The sequence below is a fragment of the Echeneis naucrates genome, unplaced genomic scaffold (genome assembly GCF_900963305.1).
Source record: "Echeneis naucrates unplaced genomic scaffold, fEcheNa1.1, whole genome shotgun sequence".
NCBI classification, from domain to species: Eukaryota; Metazoa; Chordata; class Actinopteri; order Carangiformes; family Echeneidae; genus Echeneis; species Echeneis naucrates.
In genome coordinates this window covers 4,257-14,337 of record NW_021780172.1, presented here as the reverse complement: position 1 = coordinate 14,337, position 10,081 = coordinate 4,257, and the positions used below count along the sequence as shown (strand labels likewise).

The following is a 10,081-nucleotide window of genomic DNA, read 5'->3' as shown; positions in this document are numbered from 1 at the left end:
CTGCAAACCGAGAGACACTCCATGTGATCAAAAACTATATTACACAGAAGACGCTGTTAAAATGTGTGATGTTAGGATGTATAGGGAGGCTGTAGGCAGCCTTATATATTTGACAACCTGTACTCGTCCAGACTTAAGTTTTGTGGTAAGCAAGCTATCACAATATTTTTGTGAACCAACAGAAGAACAATGGATAACTGTGAAACATGTACTAAGGTATCTGAGAGGTACTGCAGACAGAGAGTTGTGTTTCAGAAGAAATGACAAAAAGGAGTTAGGGCTAGTGGCCTATAGTGATGCTGACTGGGCGTCAGATACTGCAGACAGACGCAGCACTACAGGTTACTGTGTGAGCCTTAGTGAGAACAGTTCTCTAGTTTCTTGGAAAACAAAGAAACAGCCTACGGTAGCGCTCTCAACCTGTGAGGCAGAATATATGGCTCTGGCTTCCACTATGCAAGAGTGTATATATTTGGAGCAACTGCTAAAAAGCATTGATGATTACAAATACACAAAGACTGTAGTGTATGAGGATAACCAGGGAACAATTGCAGTAGCCAAAAACCCTGTAAGCAGGCAAAGATGCAAACACGTGGACATTAAATATCACTTCATGAGGTCCATTGTGAATGAGAGAAAAATGAATCTGATTTATTGTAGTACTGAGGAGATGGTTGCAGATGTTATGACTAAGCCTGTCACCAAAGTCAAACTGAAAAAGTTCGCAGGTATTATGTTTGGTATCTAAAGAATGGAAAAGGTCCACATCTGCACTGTATTTTACTGTGTGATTTTCTTTAAGTTTTGAAATTCCACAACCTGAGTACAAGTGGGGGTGTTAAGAGATACAATTAGATGTACTCAGTTGTTGTGTGTGAATGTATGGTTGTTGTACAAATTGTGGTGTTGCGTGTTCACCACGATGTGGCGCTGTGCACGGATGCCATTGGTTTTTGTTTTGGGACACACCCCGATTTGTTGTTCAGTCTGTCTGTGCGTGCACATGTTCGGTCATGAAGGTTATACCAGGTTAAGTCTGAAATAAATATGCCAGGAGGGCTAAAGATATATCGTCCTAGTTTTCTTCCTGAAGTTCAACGCAAGCAAGGCTGCGAAGCTCAACAGCCCCATTGAGTCAATGCAGGTGGAGGGAGAGAACCCTAACCCTAACCCTAGCAAAGCTATCATCAATAATGGACAATGCCTCCCACCCGATGCAGGACACTCGGCTTGGACACCATCCGAGCACTGTGCAGCTCCTTCAGTCACAGACTCCTTCACCCCAAGTGTGTGAAGGAGCGATATTGTAGGTCCTTCATTCCTGCTGCTACCACACACAAACTAAGAATGATAGTGTGAAAATAAATAATACTGTGCAATATTTTTCTAACTGCCCAGTTACAACTGCTGCTATGGGTAATATACTACCTGCTGTTGTGTGTCTCTGTTGTTTGCTTGGTGTTCTCTCTATCTCTTAAGTTAAAAATCTCGCTGCTGTAACAATGTGAATTTCCCCATTGTGGGACAATAAAGGAAATCTAATCTAATCTTATATGTATGTGGCGGCGGAGGCTCGGAGGGGCAATTTAACCCAATACGTTTGACAGAATTACTTGTTGCACGACAACGCCACCCTGGGAATTTCACCCAGAGAGTTTTGATAAGGACACACAGGTACGTTCCACTGAAATGCTGGAGACGTGGTTCGTGGTATTAAAAATATATGTTTTATTTATAAATCAGTTTAAAAATCAATAAAAATGAGTTATGCACGAAAAGAAAAATAAACTAACCAATCAGGGCAGAGGCTATGTAAAGAGGGACTGGGGAGTTCCCCCAAATTAAAAAAAAATCAGAGTAAATCACCCACACACACACACAGGAGTGACCACCACCAGGGACCACAGCACACCAAACGAGGGGGGGACACCACCACCAGTCACCACCACTGGCCTCTGACCCTGGAACACAAAAAAAAAAATACAATTAACCAAATGCAATCAAAGCAAAATACCAAGTAATTAAATAATGGGCAGGTTAAATCAAAATAAAGTGTACAAAAAGAAATATTTTAAATACTTAAACACTGCCCAAAGAAATTAATACAAAGCTACTAATTCAAAGAAAACAATCCAAGAAAACAAAAGAAATGAATCACTACTCAAAAGAAACCAAAAGTAATTATAAATTAACCCACTAAATCCAAATAAACGACTTAATACAAGAAAACAGAATAGAAATAAACGAAACTAAATAATCAACCCCAAATTAAACCCCATGCATCACTCATACAGGAAATCCTTAAAAGTCAGGTCCAGGCGTCTGCCGTGGACGCGACCAAGTTGGTGCTGGTGACAGTAAGGAGTACAAGGTTGCCTGTCACCGAGCCACAGTCATTCAAATAAGCTGCGCAGTTAAGCCGGAGTCCGAGCCGACACACCACTACAGCCTGCGCAGGAGGCAACACTGCCGAAGTAGGCAAAGCAGCAGGAGAACAGTGCAGCCGAAGGGGACGAAGACAAAGCAGCAAAACTGGGGACAAAGCAGCAACCGGGAAGAGACAAAGCAGCAACCGGGAAGAGACAAAGCAGCAACCGGGAGGAGACAAAGCAGCAACCGGGAGGAGACAAAGCAGCAACCGGGAGGAGACAAAGCAGCAACCGGGAGGAGACAAAGCAGCAACCGGGAGGAGACAAAGCAGCAGCCGGGAGGAGACAAAGCAGCAGCCGGGAGGAGACAAAGCAGCAGCCGCTCCAGAAGCCAGCGGTGACGGTAGTACTCGTCCGTGGCAGCCTCAGCCAGTTAGGGGGTCCCGGAAGTGCGTCAAATGCTGACACAGAGCTAGAGAGAGAAACCCGCACAGTTAGTCGCCATCCATCCAGACTCGGCAGTCAGCAGAACCTGCAGAGCAAGCAGTGCCGCCGGACTGCTAACAACACGGCTGACCCGGAAGTGAATCAGGGAGGGTGCAGGAAGGGCAAGAGAACGCTGCCTCCTTTAAAGCATGACCAGGTAACGGCCGCCAGGTGTGCCTAATTAATCACAGCGCCCTCTATACTGCTACAACCTACCCCCCCTTATTGCATCGTCGTCCCGACGATGAACAGACGACCACAGCAAGCTAGCTCCAAGGTCTGAAGAGAGCATAAACTGCGTTGGACTCAGCAACAGGAGAAGCAGCAGCTCCGGCTGAACGTGGGAGGTGGTGAACATTGGGGTGGTGACCAGCAGTCGACCGCAGTGTTCGGCGTGGGGCCTCATGGCCGGGATGGGCGTGACTGGCTGGCAAAACAGCCAAAGATGTGGGCGCTCCACTAGATGGAGCCAGGAGCATTGATCTTCGCCTGCCATACTCAGGAGTACCTTGAGCAGGGAAACCAGAGGTTTGGAGCACAGGTTCAGCTAAGGGAGTTGATCCGCTAGCGGGTGGGGCAGAAGGGCTCGCTGAAAGTGGTGGCCTCAGGACTACCAAATCGTACTCAAAGGAGCAGCCATCCTCCGAAGGTGGCCCTTCAACAACAGGTGCAGGAGCAGGAATGGCTTCAACAGGGGAACCCATGCCAACCACAGCCTTCAGCATGGTGCGATGCACATGTTTGGTCTTACTCGGGTCTTCCACTGGGGCAATGGTGTATACTGAGCCGCCTTCTTTAGGTGCCCTCAACACTTTGTACCTCACAGAGCTCCATCGATCCTGGGTTTTGTGAGGTCCTCTAGCAGTGAAGTCACGCAAATATACCAACTGACCCTCCCCTAGTGGCAGGTCCTTCACATGTTGGTCGTGATTGCGTTTCCTTCGATCTGCTGCCAGTTGAAGGCGCTCTCTTGCACCCTCGAATGCCACCTGCAACCGAGCCTGATGTTCTTGCATCCACTCATGAACTGTGCCACTAGCTGGACTCTCAACCCGACCCAACAGAAAGTCTATTGGCAACCTGGGTTCTTGGCCAAACATCAGAAGAAAGGGCGACTCTCCAGTCGACTGATGTGGGGTGGTATTGTAGCAATACAGTACCTGGGGCAAACAAGAGTTCCAGTCCCGCTTTCGAGAGGTGGGCAGTGTGCGCAGCAAGTTGTGGAGAGTACGGTTGAACCTCTCACACTGCCCATTACCAGCAGGATGGTACGGGGTGGTGCGTGTCTTTACGATACCGTACAGGCTACAAAGCTGCCGGATAAGTGAGCTCTCAAAGTTGCGTCCTTGGTCAGAGTGTAAGCGGGCTGGAACTCCAAACTTATAAAACCACTCCGACACCAGGACCTGGTGGTCCCAACCCGAGACCAGACGCTGGTCTCGGGTTGGGACAGCGATAGTATACTTACTGAAAACATCTGTCAACACCAGGATGTTTTCAACACCATTCTGGGCAGGCTCGAGAGTGGTGTAATCAATGGCCACGATGTCATTGGGCCGTGATGCCAGAAGATGTCCCATGTAGCTGTGAGCTGTGGGGTGAACATCTTTGGCAACCTGGCATCTGTCACACTGTTGACACCACCTTGCCACAGCCGAGGACATGCCAGGCCAGTAGCACCGAGACCGGAGGAGCGCCAAAGTCCGCTCTACTCCTTGGTGCCCATGCTCCTGGTGGACCTTGGTGAGTACCTCATTCACAAGTGCATTCGGCAAGAGCAGCTGTAATATGGCTTCAGCACCATCTGACCTGAACACTCGGCGGTATAGGACTCCATCCTGTTCAACCAGGCGGTCCCATTGCCGCAATAGAGTTAGCGCAGACTGGGAAAGCTGAGCGCGCTCCTCCTGACTGGGGCGCTGTTTCAGCTTCCAAAATGTCAGGAGCTCCTGAATGACTGGGTCAGCCTGTTGAAGGGCACAAATCTCAGGAGAGGTGTGCTGGGGTAAGGCCACAATGGCAGCTTGTCCTGCACTGACTGTTGTCAGACCTAAGGCCTGCTGCAGGGGCTCAGGCACAGCTGTACCAGGGAGCATAGCTTCCAACATCTGAGGGCCAGGAGGATGCTGACGGGAGAGCGCATCAGCATTTTGATTGCTCCTCCCTGACCGATATTTGATATCGAAATCGAATGCTGAAAGCTGAGCTGCCCATCGCTGCTCTGTAGCACCCAGCTTGGCAGAGGCCAAATGACTCAAGGGATTGTTGTCTGTGTAGACAACACATTTAGTCCCCAGCAAATACTCCCTGAATTTTTCAGTCATGGCCCACTTAAGGGCCAAGAACTCCAACTTCATAGAACTGTAGTTCTGCATGTTCCTCTCAGTGGGCCTCAGACCTCGACTAGCATATGCTATCGGCCTTACCTTACCCGCTTGTTCTTGAGAAAGAACAGCACCTAAGCCACCATGGCTTGCATCTACCTCCAAAATAAACGGAAGGGAGAAGTCAGCATAGGCCAACACAGGGGCTGTAGTGAGCTTTGTTTTCAAAGCCTCGAAACTCTGTTGGCATTCCCCAGTCCAACATTTGATAGCCCCACGCTCAGACCTCTTACCAGCCTGAGCGCGACCAGACTCAGCCACGGCCCTGTGCAGAGGGGCTGCAAGCTTTGCAAAGCCCTCTACAAAGCGACGGTAGTAACTGGCAAACCCCAAAAACGACCGTAGCTCTGAGACGGTGGTGGGAGTTGGCCAGTTGGCTACAACGTCAATTTTACTCGGGTCAGTGGAGACACCCTCACCAGAGATCACATGGCCCAAGTAATGTACTTCCTTTTGGAAGAAGGAACACTTGCTGAGCTTGGCCTTTAAGCCCTCAGCCTGGAGTCTCCCAAGCACCACTTTAAGCCGCTCTAGGTGTTGCTCTACTGAAGAAGAGAACACCACAATGTCGTCTAGATACAGCAAAAGAGACTGGCACTGCTGGTCACCAAAGATGCGCTGCATCAACCTCTGAAAGGTACTGGGGGCATTGCAAAGACCAAAAGGCATCCTGTTCCATTCGAACAAGCCAAAAGGTGTACAAAAGGCTGTCTTCGCCCGGTCTGCCTCAGTGACTGGCACCTGGTTGTACCCACTGGCAAGGTCCAGGGTAGAAAACCAACAGGCACCAGACAGAGCGTCAAGGGATTCGTCTATACGTGGTAGAGGAAAGGCATCCTTGCGGGTCTTAATATTAAGTTGCCTGTAGTCCACGCACATGCGCAGACTACCATCCTTTTTCCTCACCAGTACAATGGGGGATGCATAGGGACTGCTGCTTTCGCGGATTACCTGTGATGACAGCAACTGGTTAATGTGTTCTTTCACAACCTCATAATCTGAGGGTGGAATACGCCTATAGCGTTGCTTGACAGGAATGTCATCAACCAGGGGGATGTCATGCGAGATCAGGTCAGTACAACCTAAGTCTCCATCGTGAGACGCGAAGACACTGCTGTACTCTCCCAGGAGAGACTTTACCTGCTGCTGTTGTCCAGCTGAAAGGGCTGACAGGTCCAGGTCTTCTAGCTGTGATGGTACAGTAGGTGAAGCTGTATGGGAGGACATTGTAGCTACCCCAGTTGGTACCTCTGCAACTCCAGACGGGAGGCTGACAACATTAACAGTGTCCAACGTACCAACCACAATGCGGGGATACAACATCACATCCACAGACCCTACATTTACCACTGGTATGTAAGCTGTGCCCCCACTAACCCGAACCAGGGCAGGAGAGGCAAGCAACCCCGCAGGCAAGCCAGAGTCCAAGGGCTCGAACAAAACTGTTGAGCCTGAAAACTGCTCAGAGCAAGTGGCTGCCACGATCTTCATGACACCACCAGGAATCCGCCAAGCTTTATTACCCCTGACTTTCACTCTCCCAGGGGTGTCCTGGGGGGCTGCGGTCATAGCCTGATGGCACCGCTGCAGTGCCTGCAACACAGGCCCTGGTGCCTCAGAGACACAAGGCTGTGAAAACAGTGCTGCACCATGTTGCCCAAAGAGCTCATGGTAGCACTTGCGGATCACATTCATCCCCAACACACCAGGCACTTGAGCGGGCACACCGCCCGGAGGGTCTCTTACGACTAACACTCCGCACCCAGGCATCACTTTGCCGCAAAGTTGCATTTCAAGCTCCAGGTAACCAATATAGGGGATTGCCAAACCGTTAGCAGCTCTAAGCTGTAACCAGTGACATGATCGGAGACGCTCCTGACCCCAAGGCTCAAAATACTGGTGGAAAAAGCTCTCAGAAACAGTGGATACCATGGAACCAGTATCCACTAAGCTAGGGACCTTTATACCACCCATATCCACATCTACATGGGGACAAGCCGAAATTAGCTTAGAAACATCTAAGTTACTTGAAACAACTTGTGAGCCAGTAGCGGCCCCACCCAAACTGTGGCTCTGCAGTTCGGTGGGTGCTAGTTTTCCGACCCCGATGCAGCATGAGGCCGCCTGTCAACATTGGATGGGAGCTGTGAATGAAACCGAGAACGGGAAGGAGCACGCCTACCATCACACTCCCTCGCAAAATGACCGGGCTGATTGCAGCGCCTACATATTACTGGGCCAGTACGAGATGGGCGACTGTGCGGCTGAAAATGCTGCAACTGAGCAATACTTGCAGTGAGCTGATCAAGTTGCCCCTGCTGACGCTTAAGCATTTCCCTCATCTCACACATCTCAGACACTGGGGGTGAAGAGACAGCTTGCTGATGGCCACCCTGAACGCCATACTGGACACCAAACACTGTAGGGACCGAGTAACTGCGGCCCCGCCCACCGCCAGGTAGGCCTTCACGCTCCCACCGGATTGCTTCTGCTCGAACCTCAAGCAAGGTGCTGTTAGGTTGTCTGCGCACTAACTGCTTGAGCTCACGCCGCAAGGAACTATCAGAAACATGCTCCACAAATTGGTCTCGCAGGAGTGTGTCAGCATTCGGCATGTCCATAGGTGCACACTGCTTCACTTTCTCCATGAGGCCCATTAAAGCGAGGGAAAACTCCTGAAGAGTCTCTCCCTCCTGCTGCTTCCTAGAGAAGAAAGCCGCCTGCAGAGAAACATACGATTCTGCGCAACCGTAAAGCTCCTTCAGAATGGCAAACACACTGTCCGGGTTCTCTCTCACTGTGCTAGAGCGATATTTTATCTCCTCTCTAGCCCCACCCTCCAGGTGATCAAACAGAAAAAATGCCTGGTCAGCTCGGGACAAATGCCGAGCCCTCATGCACGCCTGCACTTCCTCAATCCACTCACTCAACCCCATGCCAGTATTACCTCTAAAGACTGGACACTTCCTATCTCGAGGGACAAACACTAACCTCTCTGCTACAGGGACACTAGGACTAGAGGGGGCAATAGATGGCCCAGAAGAGGCAGGCGGTAAAGAACTAGGGCCAGCCTGTTCCTGTCTCAACCGGTCATTATCGGCCTTTAATTGGGCAATTAAGTCTCTAAGTTCCTGTACCTCTTCCGCCATAATGGCAATAACACTTACTGCACTAGGGTTACTAACCAGAGTGCAAAAGCACCCCAAAAGCCTAGTGTGCTTACACTACCCCTTACCAGAACTGGCACGAAGCTCATCTGGGAACCGCTGCTGCCTTGTCTCTGTATGCCGCTCAGTTTTGCCTACAAAACAGATACTGTTAATACACCAGCACAAACAATAAAACACGGCAAGTACCACGAACACGCGTCTCTGCTATTAGAGTAGATCCTGCCGACAACGCCAAGATGTGGCGGCGGAGGCTCGGAGGGGCAATTTAACCCAATACGTTTGACAGAATTACTTGTTGCACGACAACGCCACCCTGGGAATTTCACCCAGAGAGTTTTGATAAGGACACACAGGTACGTTCCACTGAAATGCTGGAGACGTGGTTCGTGGTATTAAAAATATATGTTTTATTTATAAATCAGTTTAAAAATCAATAAAAATGAGTTATGCACGAAAAGAAAAATAAACTAACCAATCAGGGCAGAGGCTATGTAAAGAGGGACTGGGGAGTTCCCCCAAATTAAAAAAAAAATCAGAGTAAATCACCCACACACACACACAGGAGTGACCACCACCAGGGACCACAGCACACCAAACGAGGGGGGGACACCACCACCAGTCACCACCACTGGCCTCTGACCCTGGAACACAAAAAAAAAATACAATTAACCAAATGCAATCAAAGCAAAATACCAAGTAATTAAATAATGGGCAGGTTAAATCAAAATAAAGTGTACAAAAAGAAATATTTTAAATACTTAAACATTGCCCAAAGAAATTAATACAAAGCTACTAATTCAAAGAAAACAATCCAAGAAAACAAAAGAAATGAATCACTACTCAAAAGAAACCAAAAGTAATTATAAATTAACCCACTAAATCCAAATAAACGACTTAATACAAGAAAACAGAATAGAAATAAACGAAACTAAATAATCAACCCCAAATTAAACCCCATGCATCACTCATACAGGAAATCCTTAAAAGTCAGGTCCAGGCGTCTGCCGTGGACGCGACCAAGTTGGTGCTGGTGACAGTAAGGAGTACAAGGTTTGCCTGTCACCGAGCCACAGTCATTCAAATAAGCTGCGCAGTTAAGCCGGAGTCCGAGCCGACACACCACTACAGCCTGCGCAGGAGGCAACACTGCCGAAGTAGGCAAAGCAGCAGGAGAACAGTGCAGCCGAAGGGGACGAAGACAAAGCAGCAAAACTGGGGACAAAGCAGCAACCGGGAGGAGACAAAGCAGCAACCGGGAAGAGACAAAGCAGCAACCGGGAAGAGACAAGCAGCAACCGGAGAGACAAAGCAGCAACCTGAGACCAAAGCAGCAACCGGGAGGAGACAAAGCAGCAACCGGGAGGAGACAAAGCAGCAACCGGAGGAGACAAAGCAGCAACCGGGAGGAGACAAAGCAGCAACCGGGAGGAGACAAAGCAGCAACCGGAGGAGACAAGCAGCAACCGGGAGGAGACAAAGCAGCAGCCGCTCCAGAAGCCAGCGGTGACGGTAGTACTCGTCCGTGGCAGCCTCAGCCAGTTAGGGGGTCCCGGAAGTGCGTCAAATGCTGACACAGAGATAGAGAGAGAAACCCGCACAGTTAGTCGCCATCCATCCAGACTCGGCAGTCAGCAGAACCTGCAGAGCAAGCAGTGCCGCCGGACTGCTAACA

At 49.6% G+C, this 10,081-nt stretch overlaps 1 long non-coding RNA gene across 2 annotated transcripts; it reads right to left on the bottom strand.

Moving 5' to 3' along the window:
* Nucleotides 1-1,580: 1,580 nt before the first annotated feature.
* LOC115038697 (uncharacterized) lies at nucleotides 1,581-9,447 on the bottom strand. 2 transcript variants are annotated; one of them, XR_003840560.1, is made up of 3 exons: nucleotides 8,960-9,447; nucleotides 8,475-8,540; nucleotides 1,581-1,961 (listed from the first exon to the last, which is right to left on the bottom strand). It is a non-coding gene; the product is annotated as an uncharacterized LOC115038697 (long non-coding RNA). The 2 variants fall into 2 exon arrangements; XR_003840559.1 differs by having other exon boundaries at nucleotides 8,970-9,447.
* Between the last annotated feature and the right edge of the window lie 634 nt (nucleotides 9,448-10,081).